The following is a 24,227-nucleotide window of genomic DNA, read 5'->3' as shown; positions in this document are numbered from 1 at the left end:
GTAATATGACGTTGAAATTGTCTGCACTGACGGTTACATTATGGGGGTGTTTAGCTATGCAATTGTGCAATACAGGATACATGGTTGTTACTCATCCTTCTGTGTACATATATAGACTGACTAATGTAGTGTATGCAACATTAGAGTAGATAATGGCAGAGGCGGGTAAAATTAATTGGATTACTTGGAATGTCAGAGGTCTTAACAATCCAAAAAAAAAATAGGCGGGTATTGGCGTACCTAGATCAACCTAATGTGCAGGTAGCACTGTTACAAGAAACCCGTCTTACTGGAACTGAGGCATCTACAATTGCCAAGAAGTGGGCTGGAGCACCCTTTGCTTCCTCTTATTCCTTATATGCGCGGGGGTGATGGCTTTAGTTAAAAGAAATATCCCCTTCATTAGTATGCATGACACTCTTAGGGAGGCATTCATTATAACATTATTGAAGCCAGAAAAATCACCAGATCGTTGTGACTCGTACAGGTCATTGTCGCTCATGAACACCGACATAAAGATATTGGCGAAGGTTCTGGCAACCCGGTTGCGACTAATAATGCATGTTATGGTACTACTGGGCCAATCAGGGTTTATCCCCACCCGCTCCACAGCGCACAATTTGCGAACGTTGCTTGCAGTAATGCATCTTTTGGATCATGTGTTGCCAGCAGCTGCGGTCCTATTAGATGCCGCAAAGGCATTTGATTCGATTGCCTGGAATTATATGTTTGCAGTATTGCATTGTATGGGGGTGCTGCATTTTTACACTAATTGGGCCACTGGGTCTGTATAGAGTAATTTAATCCGAGTGTGGGTAAACGGACAGACATCTAACACATTTCCAATTAAGCGTGGCACTAGGCAGGGTTGCCCGCTATCGCCTCTGTTGTTTGCTGTAGTGTTAAAACTGCTGGCATGTGTGTTGAGATAGAGGCATGCGAAGGAGGCATTGCGTTTTATACAGAGTCCTTTAGCAGTGTCCATGTATGCAGATGGCATCTTCTTGTATGTGAGGAAACCAGCGTTACACCTGGAACAATTGATCAGAGAGTATATCCGGTTTAAGTGGTACTCTGGCCTAGCAATTAATTGGAATAAATCAGTAGTGTTATCACTGACAGAGAATACCAAGCAAATTGAGCTAGGTTACCCCTTAGAATGGACTGCAATCTCCAAGCTTGATGACCAGGTGGCCCGGTGGATTAGACTACCTCTGACATTTGCTGATAGGGTTGCACTGATTAAAATGGTGATGCTGCTGAACTTCTTGAATAGGTACATTTACAAACAAATACATCTCATTCAGCATTTTTTCACTACACTTCGGTCCTTGCTGATTTCTCTAGCATGGGTGGGTAAAAAGGTGAGGGTTAAGAGGGAGACTTTGACACAACCATATACGATGGAAGGCTTCACAGTGCCTGATATGCAACTGTATTATCTATGTGCACAGGCGCAATACGCCTATTACTGGCAAAATGCACCGCCATTTACGCCACATGTTGCGGATGAGGCTGGGGTGGTGAACCCAATACCTTTAAAAGCGATGATTGTAAATAAACACACGGTGTTTGAGCGTAACGAGATTGACACTGTACAATGTACAGCTCGTGCATGGCAAAACTTGGGGAGGTGTGCTCAGAGACTTACCCTGTACGCGCCGGCTATGCCATTACTGCATTACGGCGCTGTCTGCATCACCCTAAGGGAGCCCGTCTCGCCTGTCACATAGTGTTGGGATGCAAACTATGGGGGATGTGTTTCCTAGTGGGACGTTTATATGCCTGCAAGATTTTATAAAAGACGGGGAAAATGCTGCTATGTTAACATTTATTTATAGCAGGTTGAGATCTGCCATGCGTGCCCTGTATTAATGCTTCCCAGAAGAACCATCAGTCTTGGAGCTTTGCAACTCATTTACACCACGCAAACTAAAACTAAATTAGTTTCACGTTTATACTCCGCCTCGCAACTAGACGAAGGTAATGGTGCAACGGGATCTATGGACAAATGGAACAATATTCTAACTCAGCCACTTACGGAGGAGGAGTGGGAGGAATGCTGTAAGCTGACGGGTCAATTTGCAGCTAATGGCAACCTGAAACATATACATTATAAATACATTCATCAAATGTACTGTACCCCGGCACAACTTTATAGATATAGTCTGAGAGACTCAGATTTCTGTAGGAGGTGTGGTGTTGATAATGCTGATTTTCTACATTTAGCGTGGACATACCCAAGGGTGGCAGGGCCTTCACAACCTTTCCCCAGAAATCTAACGGAAATGGTGGGTGAATCAATCGAATGTGATACGTTTTTAATCGGTAATGTAATGAGGTTTAAAACTGGCAATTGAAAACTACGTTTTGCCAGCTGTATCCCTATTGCCACTAGAGTTGCATTGAAATGGGATGGCAGGCCAGTGCCCAAATTGGCACACTGGTTACATGATTTTGCCCACTGTCGTGATAAACTCACCTGTTATGCTGAGGAGCTGCCAAGCGCTTCCAGACCGCGGGATATTTGGGGTCCCATTACTGCCTGCATGCTAAACCATACTACTGACTGATGACAGTCAATACATTCTTTATCCACAAATTGATTGATTGTGATGAAGCCCTGAACTAATGATGAATTCTGCCTCTGTACTGCTTTTATTAACTACTGCCATGTATTTATTACAAACCATATTCATGATGTACTGTTACATTGCTGTTTGTGTTAGAATAGACCAACGAGGTGGCGGCGTTGCCATCATCCATAAGAACATCCTCAATATAGTTTTTTTTTTAAATGTTATTGATAAATTTACAGTCTTTTTTGATGATGGAGAAACCCGGGGGGGACTAGAAGGTCAAGGAGGGGAAATGGGTAAACATGGGTCAGGAGTGGACGTAGTGAAGGGATACAAGCAGGATTTTCCCCAGTTTAGTCATTAATGGTACGGCTGTGGTTTGGCAATTGGAAGCGTTCCAATACCTGGGGATTCTCATATACAGGGACGAACCAGATCTCCTTGAGGGCAATCTGGTATATGCTGCTACGTCAATACGGGCGCAGATGACCTTTTGGGGTACTTTACGCAGTTAGGGGCAGAGTAGCAGTACTGCTACTCTGCCCCTGCCACGTCTACTCAACTATTTTATGAACTTACCATTGTTGCTTAGGCCGCCGTTTAAAAAAAACCTGGAATCATATATGCAACAGTTCATCTGGCATGGGGCGTGCAGCAGAGTATCGCTAGCCAAACTGTATCCGCTGACCAAGCATGGAGGCCTTTCATTGCACAACATGGAACAATACTATCTAGCAGCGCAACTTCAATGGGTGGCGCGATGGCTAAGCACACACCATCTTGAAGATACGGCGACACAGGTGCCCGGACTAACTCATTCACAGATAGTAACATTGTTCCATCCGGGTCGGAAGGGTGGAGTACCTACACAGCATTGGTATGCCACTCGGACCAGCAGTTATCGGCGCAGTCTTCGTATTACGAACCGGGTGATGCCATATGCACCTTCACTACCCATCCTAGGCACGCCCAGGAGGCATTGGGCAGTAACTAGTACAGAACTCGCAAACGTTAAGTGACCTATACAATGATGGGCAACTGATCCTGTTTGCGGATCTGGCTGAAGGTTCGGGTTTGCCACAAGGTCAGTTCCTGCTGCATGCCTCAGTAACGCGCACACTGAGCACGTTGTGAGGTGATATCACGCAGGAACCTGCCACCCACTTAATCATACAATATTTGCACGAGTTGGGCATGTGCCGTCATCTCCCCAAGTGGTTTGCAGAATCACTTAGAATACACACGGCGCCGCAGTTGACATCGCTCCATGCCCATTGGGATACCGATCTGAGGCAGCCGGTCACAGACCGGGAATGGGACCGCATACTTGAGAGCCGCTGTAGGAAGGTGGCTACCTGACTATGGTTACCCCGGATTTTTTGCCTGTGTTTAGCTGGTTTTTGACTTAGTTGACCTGGTTCCCTGCTAATCAGGGCCCCAGGCCATCTGCTCTCTCTGTAAAATGGATTCCATGTACCCTAGGTACATACCACAAATTGGAAATGGACTCCTTGTCAGCCCCTGTATAATGCACTATAGGTGCCCAGGGCATAGGAGCCACCAAGGCCTACCAGGGGCTGCAGCATATCTTTTGCCACCCCTGGCTGGTTCTTAAATTGACACAACTGGCTGATCACTCAGCTGGGGTAAGGTGGTGTAAACACCCCTTGCTTAGATATAGTATACCTATATCTAAACCTATATCTGGACACATATTAACCTGTGAGCCACTCCTATGGAAGGCCTCATCAATCCTGGAGGCAGAGTGCGTGGTTTCATGTGAGATGGAGCTCTAGCATGAGCTGAGCCTGTCTGCAGCTGTCGGGAACAAATCCCTAAGCTGTTTCAGGATAATGCCATACCATATACTATTAAGTGCCTTATAATCCTCGCGGTTATTTAGCAACTTTGGTTTGGCTTTATCAAAACATGTCGTGTAAGGTGTCATACGCTTTGGAATACCATCCCCTCGCCAGTTCTGGCGACGGGGATGGCATTCCACCCCTCTAGAGGGGTAAGACATGTTACTTTACTTTAATGCGGTTGATTTCTCCAAAGGCCTTAAGATCCACAAAATGGATGCCTCTGCCACAGACAAATGTCTGGACCCCTGGAGCTGACCGAAACCCAGTCAAGGGGGTCCTGGACAAAGGGTTTCCTGTCACAGGAGGGTGTCACCGCCCTCCAGACAGGAGATAGTGTATTGTAGCAGGGAGGTTTGAAAGAAACCAGACACTGCTTGGGGCGCACAAGGCTGCCCCTTGCATAATCCGGCCAAACCGGTTCTGGGGCACTCCAGCCCTCGTGCCAGGGCGGCCTGGATCAAAGGAAAGGGGTGTATCCACCCCCTTCCTGGGTCCCACCCATAGGGAGGGACCTAGCAGGTAATCACGCCCCCCAGATTGGAATAAGAGTGGGAGCAGTGCCAATGCACATCAGATTTCCTGGAAGAAACATTTGAAACGATATTCTGGACCCTTCGCCCTCCATCTCAACGTGGAAGCCCGAAGAATCTCCCTTGTGGTCAAGGAGTGACCACCCTGCAGCAGCAGGCACCATCCAGCCCTCGACGTCTACTTGGTTGCAGTTCCCGCCGGAACTCGAGCGACTGAGATCGACGAGATCAAGCCTGCCCAGCTTCTAACAGCCCGATCCACAGTCCCTGCAAAGCTGAGACCCGTGGAGGCGACCGGAAGCGTGGGGCACGCCATCTTGAAGTGACCACGAGACGCTGACCGTGCAGCCCACGAGTGACCCTCGAAGCTGTACACCGGGGTTTGAGAAGCCCCCACCCTGAGCTACTCCTGAGCCGAAGTTCAGCCCTCCACACTCGACGAGTGCTGCGTGGGGCCCTTTGGCACGATTTGGCTCAACGCGTTGGCCCGGTCACTTGCCAGCTGGCTTGTGGTCCCTGTGCCGACGAACTACAAAAGAAGACTCGTGATTCTGGTTGCTCCAGATCCACACCAGCTCCCCTGAAAGGGAGCCCCGACTCTGACCTTCCTGGTCCGAGTAAGACGCCATCTTCCAATCCCGCGTGGATTGCTCTTACCAAGGCTTGTTTGCTCCAAACCGGAAGCCGACTGCACCGACGGTGAGAGCCTGCGTGGGACAGATCGTGACCTGCTCCTGGACGTCGCAGATGCCCCAGAGCCCACGTGACAGCGAAGAGAAGCGCCTCGACGACCACCTGATTGCGCCCGACATTGCCTGGTTCCGTCCTGGTTCCACCCTGGTCACTGCTGAGTGACCCAGACTCTGTCCCCTCTGCTTTCAGGTACTCTACAACTTGAGTCCACCCTTGGACTCCACCGGACACTTCGTCTTCACCCTGCCTGCAGCCCTTTCAGCTTCAAGCACCAAGAGCCTGCGTGTCAAAACCCGACGCCACTTCGACCCTGTGCACCCACTTCCTGTGGGTGAGGTAACTTTGCTCCGCCGGTGTTCCCACACTGGTGCACACCTCTAGGGTCTGTGTGTTAAGTTTTGTTCCTCTAGGTTCAGCGGAAGTGTCCTTAAACTTTAACTATTTGACTTTTACGCACCATTGGTTAACATTGGTGCATGCGTGCGCTTTCCGCACATCTCCCGAATCCCGAGGGCCATTCCCGACTTCAGCATTGCTTGTCCTGACTGCTCCCAGCGATTCCCTAGGCCCTAGGCCTAACCACTGTTCGAGTGGCCTCTCTTATACCACTTGTTTAGTATATGGTTTGAGTGGCCCCCCGCCCTCATCCATAATTGTGCAACTTTGTATGTTTAAACAGTGCTTTTGATTTAACGCTTGTGCCCCTTTATTCATAAAGAATACTGGGGATTGTTTTTAGTAATAAACACATATATTTTTATAATATATACTTGTGTGGTGTCCTTTCATTTGGTATTACAGGATTGTATGTGGTAAAACAGCTCACTTAACACGACCTCTTAAGTTAAGCCTTTAGGCTGCTTAGTCCATGCTACCACTAGGATAGCTTGTCTAATAAGGTTGACTTACAACCAGACACCATAAGGGGATTGTTTGGTCAGGTAGTAGGTGGTTCCAGAATTGGAAACATCCCCTACCAGGCCAACTTCTCACAGCCGCACACGAATCCCTCATAATGCCAGGTTTCGGCTCATTCAGTATTATATAATACATAGAGCCTATTTGATGCCGGAGCGCAAAAATAAGTATGTTGACCGAACTGACGCCAGCTGTGCAAGATGTGGCGAAATAGGGGGCAGACCTACTAAACATGCTGTGGTTGTGTTCCAATATGTTTGGATAACCGTACTCGATCGCCACCTGCCTAGCTAGGTGCACAGGACGTGCCCTGAACTGGCCATGGGAATTATGCATATTAGGACTGTATCAAAGATCCCAAAAATACAAAATAACGTCTAGATATATAGATCTGGGCCTCATAACAGCCAAGCACCTGCTCACGCGCCGCTGGAAATCCCCTACCCCCCCCCCCCTCCCCCCAGCAGCTAAAGCATGGTATCAATCCATGTTGTGTTGGGTGCAAGCAGGAAGTGTAGCACTTCGTAGGAAGGTGCCATGGGGTTGCAGAAACAGCCAGTGGTGGAGGCATGGGACTCTATACTATCAGACTACAGAACACAATGGCAGTCTCAGCCATATCCCCCCTCAACATCTTCGGGTTCATCTTCTGATACTTCTAATCGATCCTCACATACAGAGTACATATGGCGGGGTGGCGACCACCACACTATTAGAGACACCTGCGCTGTATGAGGCGTTGTTTCCCCCCTCCTTCCCCACTCCTATGCGGGATCTTCATTTTGTTTCCCACCTCCGTCTATTCCCCGTCCATAAATTCAGGTATACACGGAACCCCCTAGACGTCGCTGTAAATCCTGCGATTTGCATACATTGGGCATTGGAGTGCGCACACAGATACGTGCACACCTTATCTTGTTGGGCTGGGTGGTTGGGTTAGCACGCTATACTACAGGGAATAATAGCCATACTACATATGCTAATTCAAGGCAGTAATGCGGGTCTCTAGTAACACACAACAGCTTGCTCTGCTTCCTGAGTTACGTTGACTGTAGTTGAAATCTGTATGTTGAGGCATTACACAAAGCAATACTACCTTAGGTCTGTTAACACGTTTTAATGTTCAGATTGTCTACCGTACTGACTGCATTGTTGACATCAAGTTACAGAGTTATTTTAATGGACTTCCTGAAATGTCAGATGTATTGTAACTTTATTTTAATTTCAAAGTATTTTATTAATTTTATACAAGAAAACATTAGCAATTCTGTTAGAGGGTTAGTCCATCGCAGTTTATACAACAGTGTCCTGAGACATTGACAAGTTTCGTTTAGCTAATCCCACATTACGTTATTTACTGAAAATGAGGAAAAGAAGAGGTAGGAGACGGGCTCTGAGAGTTACATATCTTCTAGATCACAATATGACAAATGTATATCAGATGTAAAGATGTTGGGACACATGTTGGCACACAAGCAGACCCGTGAGGGCTATAATAGTTACCCCTATGTACAGACAAGTGTTTGTAACCAGGTGCGTGTTACACCGACATAACTTGTTTTCATGGAGGCTCATAAGAGTATTGGTTTAGGATGTGGAAATCCCTCGACATGTACCTAAACAATAAAAACAGATTTAAACAACAAAAAGAGTATATGGTGCTGGGAGTTTGTCATTACGAACTCCACAGCACCATAATGGCCTTACTGAAAACTGGGAAGTTTATTTTCTTTAACTTTATTTACCATTTTCAATTTTGCAGCATATGTAACAAGTACTCGTTGTAGCAGTACAGATGCATCAAACTTAGCATACCAATGGTCCGAGATCTATATTGTGCGTTGAGCCCCAATCACTGATCATTTTGGGATGCCCAGCACATTTACAGTTATGTCATTTCACATATTAACTTTATATATATTCATCTGAACAGTAACATTTATGTCAACCTGAGGTTCAACCCAACCTGGTGGGGACAATCCCTGCAGGGGCCTGCGGTGTCGGCGCTGCTTCCACTGCCAGTCATTAGTTCTTTAATGGGCCCCAGATATCCTTGGGCCTCGATGTCGGGGTGGGGGGGTTTGCGGGGCACAATAAATAAGACTATTAAGCCTGGTTGTAGTTGTTGGGACGATCTTAATGCCCCAGCGCAGCCCAATTTCTCTCCTTGTTAACAATAAGGCAATAGCAACAAACCTGCGTACCTGTTTTGGAAGACTGCATAGATATCCCATCAAGGCTACCTCTGGCAAGGGGCTGATGTCAAATGTTATCATTCATGCCAGTATAGTGTAAACTTTCCTCCAATATTCCCCTATTTTTGTACAATTCCGGGTCATGTGGGCGAAGTCTGCCCGCTGTGTGCCACACTTCGGGCATGTGTGGGGCCTTGAGGGATCTATGGAATTAAGCTTGGCCGGGGACATATACGCTCTCCATAAAAATGTAAAGTGCAATAGTTTGGATTTTCTGTTGCACCCAAACTAAGGCAGTTTCCCTAAACAGCAAACACAATGTTCATCCTCCATGGGATGGCCTAGACCCCGTTCCCAAGCGTCACGTATTTTCGTATCCCTGCTAGGGACTAGTGTTATAGAGGCTCTGTATAATTTAGACCTCCCTCTTTACTATGCACGAAGAGCAGGGTCAAAGGTGTAATAGACTTTGCGGTGCACTGAAAGCTAGGGTAATAGACTCTGTACTTGGAATTTCCCCTTTAACCAAAGTGATCCATGAAGGGTGCCTCACTGAACCTGTCCTCATCCGTGCTGGAAAAAACATGTCCCCTGGGAATAGGTCCCCCCATCATATCCAAAGAATATTTACTAAGTGTGCGTCTCACTGCAGAAGGGAGTATTGGTGCACAGCCCAAGAAGAGCCCCTTTTTGAGGCCAGAGGGTGTCCTGAAATGTTTGAGAAGGTATTGGGCAAATGGTTAAACCTATTGTGTTGAATTTTGTGTTTGTTTTCCTTTTACATGGCTGCTCTTTCCCCTCGTATGAACTATTATGTTTAACCCCTTCCGTGCTGCCGTCGGCCATTGGCCGACGGCAGCACTACCTCTCCAGTGCTGCCGTCGGCCAATGGCCGACGCGGTCCTGCCCGTTTTTCGGAAGTGCTGCACTGCAGCGAAATCGAGGCAAACGGGTTAAGGGCGATCCCTTTGGTTCGTGCCTCCTGCTGTTTGCTGTTGATTGGCTTCTCTGTACTGTATATTCCTTGTCTGTCTTCATACGTCTTTGGTTTTATAAATGCTAATAAAATTGATTATCAAAAAAAATAGTGTGCGTCTCACTAACCTTTCTTCAGTGATGGGCATCCATGGATTGTTATCTACTGGTATGGCCGAGGAATATAATGCGTTGTTTCTGGTCAGTCGCGCTAGTTTCTTACATGCCCAAGTAGTGGTTGACACCGTTTGTATGTCTGGGGTCCCTAGAAAATCCCTTCGGCAATATAGTTCTAAGTGTGGCAGGTAGAACCAGATCCGCTTTTGGCTTAGACTAAGGTATTCACACAGCAGGGTGATACCAGGAGTGCACAAGATCAACAGCACAGCAATGCAACAAGGTCGAGAAATCTCTTCGGTATACCTATCAGGGGCGCATAATGCTGAGAAAGAAAGGCCATTCTAAGGAGTCAAAGGCCTTCTCCGCGTCCAGTAACACGGCTGCCGCTGGAACCTCCAGGGCTATCCTATGTATGACTGCAAACGGCATGTGAAGATTTAAGGCTATTGTTCTGTGTGGGACAAATCCCGACTGGCGCGATTGCTGGACAAAATGATTTCACCCGCACAGTCGTAACACTAGCATTGTGGCCTGATTCTTGTAGTCAAGATTTAACAAGGATAATGGTCTATACGACCCACAAAGGTCTGGGTCTTACCCAGACTTGGGGAAAAAGATTATCACAGCCTCCCGCAACATGGGAGGGGGGAGTATTCATTGTTCAAGGGCCTCGTTGTAAACCTCTAAAAGGTAAGGAGCTAATGTCTCTTGATATGCCTTATAAAAATTTCCTGTGAAGCCATTGAGTCCCTGGGCTATGGATCCGTTCACTGCAGCGATGGCACGGATTATCTCCTCTTTGAGAAAATTGTGCTGGTATGGTTGGAGAAAGTAATGCAATAATTCTTAGCTGAGCCTTTTTCCAAAGCATGCCGTGCACTCCTCGCCACTGTGTGTTGTGTGCGTCGTATACAAATTTGTATAGTAATCTAGGAGTTAGGCAAACTGCGCCAGTCTTCACTCCAAACAGGGGAAAGTGCTATGTATGATCGCCCCGTGGACTGTTTCAGGAGCCTTGCTAATGTACGGCCTGGCCTCTCCACTTCCAATTACCGTTGTGCAGTCGCGTACTTGTCATCGACTTTGCGAAACCTGAACACGTCCGTTGGCCTGATCTTGATCAAGCACCTTCAACTGCTGATCAATGCTCGCTAGTGAGCGTCTGAGGTCCCTTAATAATCCGGCATGTTTGTGGAAGGCTTCTAAGGCCTATATCTCCAGAGTAGCCCAGGATCGTACCGACCCCATATATAGTTCAAAATATTCTGTAATGACATAGTTTATCTCAGAACGGAAGACTTCATCTAGCAAAGCCTGGCCAGGAAACCTCCACTGCCATTCACTACCCCCGGGCGTGGGACTCTAAGTGGCAGTATTACTAGGGAATGATCGGAGAGCGTCCGAGGTAAATATTGTGTTGCTATGTACCATGCAGCCAAGTTCGGGGATACCATCCAGCAGTCCAAGCGCGTCCAGGTGTCTTGTGCAGAGTAATGAGTGCATGCCTTGCATCTATTAGTCAGAGTGTATCACATATGCTCAACGTGCCCTGTTGAACCTGAGGTTGTGTGTCAGGGGATTCCGCCGTGCCATCTCGTACCGGCTCTAATAGGAGGTTGAAGTCCCCTCCCATGCAGACAGTCTGCATCTAATTGTATGGCCCGTGTGTGTAGGTCACCAAAGGATTGTGGGTCGTCCACGTTGGGCGCATATAAACTTATAAGCGCTATGTATCTACCCATTAGATGCCCTAAAACCATTATGTACCTCCTACCCTCCGAGTCAGAGGGGGCTCTGGATAACTGAAAGGGCAACACCTTATGTATTAATATTGCTGCGCCTCTGGCATATGAACTGCTCTTTGTAAAGAACCTATTGGGGCCCCATGTAGCCCCAAAGTGCAACTATGCCGCTTAGGGTAGATATCGCTTTCCTTCAAAAAACACATTTACCCAATGTTGCTGCAGGTAAGCCAAAACTTGCTTGCCCTTTCTGTGAATGATTTAACACCGTGCACCTGGAATGTTAGGCTCTAAAACAGTCCTCACTCCGCGACCAGGGCGTGGCTGCTGGGGGTAAATTATCTGCTTTCTCTGTCATTCCAGCTGTGAAGACCATGCAATTGCCACATTGATTATATTGTTTACCACTATTTTCCTGATCAATACTCAGACATAACCCCCCTCCCCTGCCCCCTCCCATCCATGCTCCCCAACATGCAGGGAAATCCCCTGTTGCTTAATTTGTAGAGTGCAATATGGATGTTCCCATACATACAAAGGAGTTGAAACCAACATCATACACTCAGGGTGCAAAAGTCCAATCAAACGTGATACACACGGGAGGGACGGAGTGGTGTTGCCCCCCCCCCCCCAAAGTTTGAAAGGATCTCCAAAAAGAATATTGTTACCACCATATCAGTGTTCTGTGTAGTTAGAACACCAAGACAGATCCAGTACCGGATAAAAAGGTGGGCCGTAGTGTTGCTTCTTTCTGATGAGAACAGTTCCACACTGGCTGCCGACCCGCTGTTGGGTGGGGGGAAAGTGAGGCTCCATGTGGGGTTTTCTGCTGGGATACGCTGGTCTCCTTGTATCCGCAGCAAATCTCCTGGTTTTCCAAGGGGGTGTCAAATATTTTAGTCTTAACGTCCACTTCCACTCGTAACCGAGCCGGGTAGATCATACCTTATTTCAGCCCATTGTTCCAGAGCGTTGCTTTCACACCATTGAACTTCCTTCTTGCTTCATGTACCATGGCCGTGAAATCCGGAAACAGCGTGATGTTGGCACCCTGCTAGGACAGGGCACCTTGCTCCTGTGCTAGTTGCAGCGCTGTGTCTCTATCTCGAAGTTTTAATAGACAGGCCAGTATTGGCATTGGCAGGGCCCCAGGGACAGGGTGAGACTCGCGCATGATTCAAGATCCTGAGATTAAGGATTGGACGTAACCTGCCATGCTTCTTGGGAATCAAGAAAATACCGGGACTAGCATCCCTGACCCCTTTCCTGCTCTGAAACCACCTCTATCGCACCTTTCTTTAACAAGGTCAGAACTTCCTCCCGTAGGAGATGGAGATGTTCTTCCGAGCAAGCCCCTTGACAAGGAGGGTAATTTGGAGGGTATTCCTGAAAGGGAAGAGCATACCCATTTTCTACAAGATTGAGAACCCATAGGTCTGTAGTAACCGATTCCCAATCTTGCAGAAAATGAGTAAGCCGACCCCCTACAGGACCAACATGATCCGGAATGGGGAATCTAGGGCTGCTTTGCAGCGGTGATAGGAGGGGAGGTAGAGGAAGAAGAGGAGGCGGAGGGCTGACGTATAGAGGGAATAGTAGAGGTCGCCCCCGAGGCCGACTTGTATAGAGTGTCTGTTGTTGTTGCTGCTGACGAGACTGGCCAAAAGAATGAAAGGATGACTTCCCAAATCCTCTGTATCTACGAAAGGAGCCTCTAGAATGCGCTTGCAAACCAAGTGATTTTGCTGTGGCCTTGCTTTCTTTAAACCTCTCGAGGGCAGCATCATCTTTTTTTTACCAAAGAGTCCTGAACCACCAAATGGTAAATCCATCAGAGTAGCCTGCACATCTGTTGAAAAGTCTGTTGATTTCAACCATGCGCCCCTTCTAGTAGCCACTGCAGAACCCATAATCCTTGCCACTGAGTCAGCCGTGTCCAACCCACTCTGAATGACTTGACGTGCTGCAGCTTGGGTATCGTTCAAAACTTCCTGAAATGTTTTTCCTATCTTCCTCATTCAGTTGAGGCAGCAACTGTTTAGATGAGTCCATCAAAGCATGGATGTACCTTCCCATCAAACAGGTAGCATTCGTAGATTTCAACGCCATGCTTGCCGAGGAAAATACCTTTTTGGCAGACAGGGAATCTAAAAGAATTGACCAGTCAGCTGGATCTTGAGGAAAAGCTCCTTAAGATCTTTTTGAGCATGCAGCCTGAACCACTAGGCTCTCAGGTGACGGATGAGAAGATAAAAACTCTATATCTTCGTGCAATAGAACAAGAAACTGCAGGCGCAGAATTAGGTTTTCGCCAAACCTCTAGAACAGGTTCAAGAATTGCCTCATTGAAAGGCAAGAGAGGCTCAACAATCGAAGAAGGCGAATGGAGCACCCCCTTTTACAAATTTGACTTGAACTCAGTGGTTGGGAGTTGAATGTCTAACAAATCAGCCGATTTTCTTACAGCCACATGATAGGGGGCAACATATTTTGATGGTGCCTCGGAATCAGGAGAAAACGCCCATTCCGGTGAAATGTCCAGGCCACTGGCCTCCCTCAATTCAGCAAAATAGTCTTCTGAATCAAGCAGCTCACCTTCTTCAACTTCCTCACGATAACGCTCCTCTTCTAAAACCCTCTGGGCCTCTCTCCTGGAGCGAATCCTTTTTACAGACGTCGAAGGATCCATAACCGACTCAGTCGGATTTGGGGCCGGCATCATGCACGGATCCGCCGGCGCCGTTTGTGCCGAACAAGGCCGAACATACTGACACCGTTTGCATCTTCACCGGCGCCGAGCCCTCGGCGCCGGGAAACTCCAAGACAGAGCCGCCAGGAGGAACGGCATGAAAGGAGCCAGGGCATAGGCCTGAAGAACCCCCAAATTAAAAGGTAATGGACCCATGGGACCCGTAGGCGCACCAGAGGGGAACATTGCTCTTGCGAAGACACAATACATGGCATTAAGGTAATGCGATGGGTCTTGTCCTGGAGCTGGGAATGGGAATGGAGGGTAAGCTCCTGGTACTGTCTCCAAAGCCGATGTTCCTGGATTCGGGCCAGCTGGCGCCGACATCGGAACTTCTTCTGGCTGCTCCTGTTCTTCCGGCACTGGATGATCTTCGTTTGGATCGGGAGAATGGACAAAAACCGGAGACAGAGCCGGCGTCGGTGTCCTACGCGGAGAGACTTCGGGTGAGGCTGACTTCTCTGGAGAGACCGGATTCGACAATGAAGGAGAGACATGATCCCTTCTGTGACATCGAGGTGAGGTCGATCTTGGCGCCTCTTCTTTTTCAGATCGATGCCTTGAGGACATCGACTTTGATCCCGATCTGGATTCGGAACGAGACCTCGACCTCAATCTTCTCCTACCTGCTTTCTTATCCTTTCTCATCTTGGCCATAAAAAGCTTCGACTCTCTCTTTCAATGCCTTCGGGTTCATCTTCCTGCAGCATGGACATCCATCGACGTCATGGTTGGAAGACAAGCACCACACACAATCCTCGTGCGGGTCAGTGATGGACATCTGCTTACAGCACTCCCTGCATGGCTTAAAACCAGACTTCCTCACAGACATTGTCGAGAGAAACAAGAGAAACAGATGAAAACAGCAAGATATACAAAGTTACTATGGAGAGTCCCAAAGAAACCGTTGGCGTCAACGGCGCAGAAAAAGGGAACTGACGTCGTCACACCGCGAGGCCCTATTATGGATCCAGTGACGTCAGCGTGGTCGCGAGCGTAGTTGTACGCTCTGTGACGTCGTCCAAGACCTTGCCGGCCTGGAGGTCTACAAAAGTTTCCGATTGGCGGCTGCGCAGGGGATATTCACAAGGTGAGGAATCCACTGGCAGCGCATCAAGAAAGAAGAGTTTCTGATGGATACATCTGTTTGGAAACACTAATCTCTGATGCCAGGACCATGCGCATTGACGGGACAACGGCTTTAGGAGCAGCTGCTGATGGGAATTCCTCAATCTTGAGGCGGAGCAAAGAAACACTGCTTACTCTGACAGAAAATTCAGTTGAAGTGCAAGGCGCTCAGAGAGAGCCTGCGTGATGACAGTTTTTTGAGACAGGAATAAAAAACAACTAGACCGCCTAACTTGAAATATAGAATTTCGGCGGCCATCTTAAAATTCATATGTACAAACGTTTTGCAGTCTCTTCAACTAAATGCTTAAATGAGACTTCCAAAACGGGCACAGTCCTTTCCATTGAGGGTATTTCCTGATGCTAGAAGAACATCTGAGTTTAAGCACTTTCTTAGGTTTAAGGTGTAAATCTGTGAAGTCATGACACTTGTAGCACTCTGCAGCTAGTGTGTGTGGTGGCCTTATCCCGGTGAGACAATAGCACTCGCTGCACAGGTACGGGACACGCTGCTATGTTCCCACCTAGGCAATTTTGCGTGTTATGACGTTGTCCAGTAATAGCACGAACCCTCCCGCAGTCCACGTTGTTCACCTGAACCGGGAGTACATATGGCACTGGTTAAGGGTGTCTGCAGCGTGCGCAAGGCTGTACCCACACCTTCAGGAGTAGCGTGTGAGCCCGATGTCAGTTAGGCCACATGCTCTGCTACCTCCGCTCTCCTGGGTCCGCTGCAATCTACAGGCGTCCCATCCAAGCACTTGGGTTTATGTCGTGGGCCGCTCCCAGTCTGTGCAGACCGAGCCTGCCAATCGTGTGACTGGCTCACCCGTGGCCCCTATCGCCACGGGATCTCCAGGAGCATGCAGGCAGACTTACCTGCGAGTCCGGGAGCTGGTGATAGAGTTTCCGGGATTCTGCCTCAGGCCTCTCTCGATCCTTGCGGTCCGCCTTTTATTCCCTGCAGTTTACGAGGCAGTTCTTAGGATGCTGCCGGTGTGCGCTCCCAGCCCTCGATCTGGGAATTCTCTGGGCGGGCCCAATTGCCCGACAAACGTCATTCCCTCCGTGCCAGGTTCTTGCGGCCTCTCCAACCGCTAGAGGACCACCGATCGTGCAGGGGGGGCTTTCGTCATGTAGATCTGTCTATTATTGGCAGGAGGAGTGCTTAGCTTGTGCAGATCGCTTCAGGATGTTGGGACGGACGGTGGATCTTCAACGCTACACGCCCATCGTGGTCGGTAGCCTGGCCACGATCAGAAAACTGGGACGTTTAGTTTCAAACTTCTCAGCACATTAAACCCACACTGATGACTGAGTGCATTTTTCATTAAATCCCACACTGAGATGCCCCCTGAAAAACGGCCTAAGATGCCCTCTTAATCTAGTATCCTGGCTGAGTGGCTGCTCGCCAGCTGCCACCACCAGACATGTTTCTGGACCCCTGGTTGAGAGCCTGCTGCTCTTGGGGGTCTGAAATAATGCACATTCTGGGATGAAGTGCCGAGCCTCCTCCCCCGGATAGACAGGGTCCACGAAGGGGAAGATTCAGAGGCTTGCTGCCCTTGTGAGCTACCCCAGACCTTTGCTGCTTCCAGCAACTGCCCCCCACTGGTTCCAACCCCCACTTTGGGTGGAAGAATCGGGGGGAACCAAGTGAGGAAGGGAGGCGGGGGAGGCGAGGTGGAGCACAACTCTCAGTCCCCGCCATCTTGCAGAAGGGGGGGCCCAGCCAACCAGAGAGAGCCTATATGCCCCCCTCCCACCGGAGGGTGGCATATTAGGGGGTGTATCCACCCCAAGGAAGGGACCCATTGGTCCCAACCTGTACCTACCTGTAACATCCCTAAATCTAGTATTTAGGGTCAACCCTAAACCTTGCCTCCTCAGACAAGAACTGACCAGAAGAGAAGAGGAAGGACCGAAGAAGCCGTGCTGAACTAAGAAGAAGAGGACTCCCACTGACTTGGCCTCAGCCGTACCGGCCTGTCCCCACCTCGAACCTGCTCCAGCAAAATCCCAGTGCATCCTGCAGCCCTCAAGAACCATAAAGACCTGCCCTGCCTTCAAAACCCAAGACTTTGTCTCCCGTGAGCAAAGGATTTGCTCACCCACAGATTCTGGCCAAAACTGCAAGTCTGCACCACTCGAACTCATGCCATGGGCTTTGGGTGCAGAGTGGCCCAACACCACGAGGAGGTCGTCCCAGCGATCCTGACCCAACATCTGGTGATCTCTGACCTGCCTCGAATCTCCAATCGACACCTGCAGCCTCTTTCTGGAGTATTCCCCTGATCGCAAATGAAGCTGGTAAGAAAATCTGACGCCTAAAGACACCCCTGCACCAGACGTCCCACGGCTTTAGGTGGCTCAACCGACGGTGTCCTAGCATCCCCAGGCATCCCAACTTACCTCCTCAAGTGGTGGTCACCTCCAGAAGATCTTCGTTTCCAAGCCTGCAGTCTTTGTTGCAACCAGAGAATCCCCATTGAAAACAACTGGGCACCCAATGCCAAAACAGCATCCTGCACCCAGCCGCCCCTGCGCCGCTGCGGGTGTACTTAGATCCCCCTTTGCCCTGACCCTGAGTTAGCACCCAAACACCAGGAGCTTTGCTCCTACCACCTTGTGGCCTGCTCGTGAGCAGCCACAAACCAGAGGGTCCCCATTGGATAACATTGGGCCTCAGCCAGGCCCCCAGCCCCTGAGGCCAGTGACATCCCCTACTTAAGCTGCTTAATTGGTGGTTCATTATGCCACTGATGTCTCCAGTCCGATGGTGAAACAGAATATTGAGTAAAACATATCTGACATTGACTGTATTTTCACTCAATAGGTGATTTAGTAGGTGTGTGAATAATATCAAGACACACACACACACACCAAGGTGTATTGAAGTATGAGTGTGTGATATATAACATATTTAAACTTTAAAGAAACATAGTCACTGGATGTTGACATCAATGATGATATCTCAAATAACATCACTGATTACATCAGCGATGTCATCATGAATGATGTTACATGTGACGTCATCAGCAGTGTATTGCGGGGCGCGAGTTATAGTTAGCTCAACTAACTATAACAGTTGACATTTCACTCGTACAAAACCAGAGAAATTTGGCTAACTATAACGTTCCTGAAACCAGTGTTTTTTTCAGTGAATTTCAAAGGTTTTTTTAAATGCTAATTTCTAACTATGCCTACATAGGTAGGACATATGCAGAAAGAGGAAGAAAGTTGCACAAAGAAGCAAACATTTTCAGAAAGAACCAACAGAGGTGCAGAAAGAGATCTTGTTGCAAAGTCATCCTGTGCACCCAACCTTTTGCTGACTGGTACTGGTAGTAACTGACTTACTCAGCATAGCACTGGCTCGGGGCCAGGTTAAAGACACTTAGAAAACCGTGATAACACCTACATACATTAGGGTACACTATGGGTTGGGGGTCCCCTGTGATTATTATGTACCAGGGCCTTACAGGGCAATGGCAATGGCAGAGGTAGTTTTAATTCTCTGCCCTAAATCAGAGGTGCAGAAAGAGGCAAGAGAAGTACAGAAAAAAAGCAAGAGAAGTGCAGACAGAGGCAACAGAGATGCAGAAAGACGCAAGAGAGGTGCAGAAACAAGCAAGAGAAGTGCAAAAAGAGGCAAGAGAGTTACAGAAAGTCAGGAGGGGTGCATAAAGAAGGAAGAGAAGTGTAGAAAGAGGCAAGAGAATTGCTGAATGAAGCAACAGAGGTATATAACGAAGCAAGAGAAGTACAGAAAAAGGCAAGTGAGGTGCAGAAAGGAGCAAGAGCAGTGCAGAAAGAACCAACAGAGGTGCAAAAGGAGGTAAGAGGGGTACAGAATGAGGCAGGAGGGGTGTAGAAAGGAGGAAAGACATGCAGAAAAAAGCAACAGAAGTGCTGAAAGCAAGAGCAGTGTAGAAAGAACCAACAGAGGTACAGAAAGAACCAACAGAGGTACAAAAACAGGCCAGAGGAGTGCAGAAAAAGGGACGAGAGGTGCACAAAGAGGCAAGAGAGGTGCACAAAGAGGCAAGAGAGGTACAGAAAGAGGCAGGAGGGGTGCAGAAAGGAGGAAGAGAAATGCAGAAAAAAGCAACAGAGGTGTTGGAAAGCAGCAAGAGAAGTGCAGAAAGGGGCAGGTGAGGTGCAGAAAATGGCAAGAGAACAGCAAATAGAGATGCAAAAAAGGGATGAAGGGTACAGAAAGAAGCAGGAGAGGTACATAAAGAGGCAAGAGACATGCAGAAAGAAGCAAGTGAGGTGCAGAAGGAGGCAAGAGAACTACATAAAGAGGCAAGAGTTGCATAAACCGGCAAAAGGGGTACAGAAAGAGAGAACAGGTGTGCAGAAAGAGGCATGAGGGGTAAAGAAAGAGGCAAGTGGAGTGCAGAAAAAGGCAAGTGAGGTGCAAAAATAGGCAGGAAAGGTGCAGAAAGAGGGAACAGGGACGCATAAAGAGGGGAGAGGGGTGCAGAAAGAGGCAAGAGGGGTGCAGAAATAAGCAAGTGATGTGCAGAAACAGGCAGGAAAGGTGCAGAAAGAGGGAACAGGGGTGCCGAAAGAGGCAAGTGGGATAGAGGAATTTGCAAAAGAGGTACAGAATGAAGCAAGTGCAGAAAGAAGCAAGAGCAGTGCAGAAAGAACCAACAGAGGTGCAGAAAGAAGCAAGAGAACTGCAGAAAAGGGCAAGAGGTGCAGAAAGAAGGAGAGGTGTGTAGGAGAGTAGGGTCTGCAATCCTATGGTCACCCCAGATGTTTGCTTTTTGCTTCACTGGTTTACGACTTTCCCTGGCTGTGGGCCTGCTAATCAGACCCACAGCCTAGCTGTTCTCTCTCTAAATTGACATCCATGTACTTTAGGTGCATTTACCAATTGGTATAGGGACACCTTATCAGCCCCTGTACAGTGTACCTTGGGTTCACCTATGCCCTGGGTACCTAAGGCCTACCAGGGGCTGAAGCATGTATTATTCCACCCCTGGCTGGCCATCTAAAGAGACACAACTGGCTGGTAAGACCGCTGGGGCAAGGTGGTGTAATCACCCTTTGCTATAGATATAGTATACCTATATCTAACCCTAAAATGGACACATATCCTCCTATCAGTCACCCCTATGGCAGGCCTTATTAATCCTGAAGGCAGAGTGCTTGGAATTATGTGAGATGGTTCCGCAAGCTGCAGACCGGCTCAGCTCATGCTAGAGCACCAAGTCCTTATAGCTGTTCCATGATAATGCTATACCATAAGTGCATTATAATCCTTGTGGTTATTGCTAACTTTGGTATAACATTATCAAAACATGTCGAGTAAGGTGTCGTACGAATTGGAATACTACCCCCTCGCCAGTTCTGGCGACGGGGTAGCATTCCACCCTTCTAGAGGGACACGACATGTCCGAACTGTGAACCCCGGTTAAAGTTAACTCGAGCCTCAGCATCACAAAATGGATGCTGCCACCACAGACACAAGTCTGACCTCCAGCTGCTGGGAGTCCTTCCAGCGAGGGATGCTTGGACAAAGGGTTTCCTGCCTTGGGAGGTGCTAGCTCCACCCCAGACAGGATTTTGTGTATTAGGTAGGACCGGCCTGAAAGGAATGAGACATGCCTGGGGCACACAAGGTGCCCTGTGCATACACCGGTTCAAACCAGTTGCTGGGGCACTCCAGCCCCAGCGCGAAACCGGACAAAGGATAGGGGGTGTACCCACCCCCCTTCCTGGTCCCACCCATGGGAGGGACCTAGTCACTAGTGCAGCCCCCTTTAGCAGGATAAAGGTAGGAGCTGGTCCCATTCCAAGTTAGATTATCCTGAACAATTCTACAAGAAGAAACTCTGGACTTCAACGTTCTGCTCCACAGAAGACTGAAGAAACTCCCTTGTGGGCAAGGAGTGTCCACCCTGCAACCGCAGGCACCATCAAGCGTCCTAGTGGTCCACTTTGTCGTCCTTCCTGCCGGATCCAGACTTCAGAGCCCGACGAGGCCCGGACTCCCAGACCTCTCCGACCTCTACCCACATCTGCAGCATAGCTGAGACCCATGGGTGCGACGAGACACGTGGGACCGGCCATCTTGAAGAGACTGCACTTCGCTTCCAGCACAACTTCTGAGGTATCCTTGAGAAAGTGCTTTGGGGACTGAGAAGCCTCAGCCCCGAGCAGCTCCTGCACCGAAGACCATCCCTCCAGCATCCACGAGATCTGCGTGGGGCCCTTTTGCTTGGTTGCTGCTCGACGTGTTGTCTGGGCACTTGCTGGCTGGCTAGTGACCTCCTAGATGACGATCCTTGAAATCTTCACTGCTGGTCTGGTTGCTCCAGACTGGCCCTTGCTTCCTTCCAAAAGAGAAGCACCCCAGACTCTCCTAGTCCGCACCAGACGCCTTTTCCACTCACCGCGTGGGTCGCCTTTGCCAAGGCCTGTTGACGCCGAATCCGGAACAGACACCGCCGACAGCGAGAGCCTGCGTGGGACAGCTCGTGCCTCCATCCTGGTCGTCGAAGACGCTTTCTGGTCCACGTGGCTGCAGAGTCAAGCGTCCACTCTTCACCTGATCGCGACAATTACATCTGGTTCCTTCCTGGTTCCACACCGGTCACTGGCTAGTGACTTTGAACATTGTCCCCTCTGCTTTCAGGTCTTCATCTTCCTCGATCCACCCGTGGATCGCACCGGACATCTTCCTCCTGGACGCCTGCAGCATCTTTCTCCAAGGCTCCATTGACTTCGACGCGGAAACCCGACACACTTTGACACCTATGCACCCGCAGCCCGTGGGTGAGGTAACAAGAGCATTTCGGTGCTCAAGGGTAGATTAACTCTCCTAGTGTCCAGATTCCCAGTCGTTTTAGTCCTAGATAGTGAAGACTGTCCGTATCTACCTTTTTCGTAAACTGTACTGTCCATTGACTTTGTTCCGCATGTCGCGTGTGAGTTCACACTCTGCACACGCGTCCCGTGGGCCTCCTATTACTTACCTGAGGTTAGGATAGTGTAGTCCCAGCGAACCTACAGCCTCTGGACAGCTCCATTCCTTCCATCCCCTAGGGCACCATTGTTATTGTGTGCAACTTATCGTATTTTTCTTAAGAGATTGTCATGTGCTTAGCCCTCTGATCTCAAACACCTCTTAACTCTTTATATTATAAATAAATATACTGTTTATTTTCATAACAACCTGTGTGGTGTCCTTTCATCTGGTATTCAAGGGGTTATATTGTGGTAAAACAGCTGGCTTCACATGCCAAAAGAGTTTAGCCTAAGACTGCTTCGCCCATGCTACCATTAGGATAGCTGGTCTATAAGGTTGACTTACAACCAATCACCATAAGGGTTGTTTGGACTGATACAAGGTGATCACTAGAACTAGTGAGCATCATATATCAGGCCAAGTTCTCACAAGGTGCACAAAGAACCAACAGAGGTACAGAAAAAGGCAAGAGGGGTACAGAAAGAGAAATGCAGAAAGAAGCAAAAGAGGTGCAGAAAGAGGAAGGAGAGGTGCACAAAGAGCCAAGAGGGATACAGAAAGAGGCAGGAGGGGTGCAGAAAGAAGGAAGAGAAGTGCAGAAAGAAGCAAGATAGGTGCATAAAGAGGAGGAAGGGTGCAGAAAAAAGCTAGAGAAGTACAGAAATAGGCAAGTGAGGTAAAGAAGGAGGCAAGAGAACTGCAGAAAGAGGCAAGAGAGTTGCAGAAACAGGCAAAATGGGTGTAGAAAGAGGGAACAGGTGTGCAGACAGGCAAGAGGGGTAAAGAAAGAGGCAAGTGGAGTGCAGAAAAAAGCAAGAGAGGTGCACAAAGAGGCAAAAGGGATACAGAAAGAGGCAAGAGAAGTGTATAAATAAGCAACAGAGGTGCCGAAAGAGGCAAGAGAGGTGCCCAAAACTGGCAAGAAAGGTACAGAGGGATCAGGGGTGCAGGAAGAGGGATACAGGAATTTGCACTTGAGGTGCAGAAAGAAGCAAGAGCAGTGCATACAGAAGCAAGAGAAATGCAGAAAGAAGCAAGAGAGGTGGAGAAATAGGGAAGAGGGGTGCACAAAGAGTCAAGAGGGGTACAGAAAAAGGCAGGAGGGGTGCCGAAAGAAGCAAGAGAGGTGCTGAAAGAGGCAAGAGAGGTGCAGAAATAGGCAGGAGAGGTGCAGAAAGAGGGAACAGGGACGCAAAAAGAGGCAAGAGAGGTGCAGAAAGAGGGGAGAGGGGTGCAGAAACAGGCAGGAAAGGTGCAGAAAGAGGGAACAGGGATGCTGCGAGAGGGATACAGGATTTTGCAAAAGAGGTGCAGAATGAAGCAAGAGCAGTGCAGAAAGAAGCAAAAGAGGTGCAGAAAGAGGCAAGAGAACTGCAGAAAAAGGCAAGAGCGGTGCAGAAAGAAGGAGAGGTGCACAAAGAGGCAAGATGGGTACAGGAAGAGGCAAGAGGCTTGCAGGGGGAAGCAAGAACACAGCAGAAAGAACCAACAGAGGTACAGAAAGAGGGGTACAGAAAGAGGCAAGAGAAATGCAGAAAGAAGCAAGAGAACTGTAGAAAAATGCAAGAGGGGTACAGAAAGAGGAAGGAGGGTGCAGAAAGTCAAGAGAAGTGCAGAAAGATGGTACAGAAAGAGGCAAGAGATGTGCAGAAACAGGTAGGAACGGTGCAGAAAGAGGAAACGGGTTCAAAAAGAGGTGAGAGGGGTTCAGAGAGAGGCAAGAGGGGTCTAGCAACAAACAAGTGAGG

General features: G+C 48.7%; 1 protein-coding gene across 1 annotated transcript in view; it reads right to left on the bottom strand.

The window, feature by feature from the left end:
- Positions 1 to 24,227, bottom strand: part of LOC144767011 (uncharacterized) — a 587,268-nt gene that overhangs the window by 844 nt on the left and 562,197 nt on the right. The gene's annotated exons all lie outside the window — the stretch shown is intronic.

This window comes from Lissotriton helveticus, chromosome 7, assembly GCF_964261635.1.
Source record: "Lissotriton helveticus chromosome 7, aLisHel1.1, whole genome shotgun sequence".
NCBI classification, from domain to species: Eukaryota; Metazoa; Chordata; class Amphibia; order Caudata; family Salamandridae; genus Lissotriton; species Lissotriton helveticus.
This window is presented reverse-complemented; position numbering and strand designations above follow the sequence as displayed.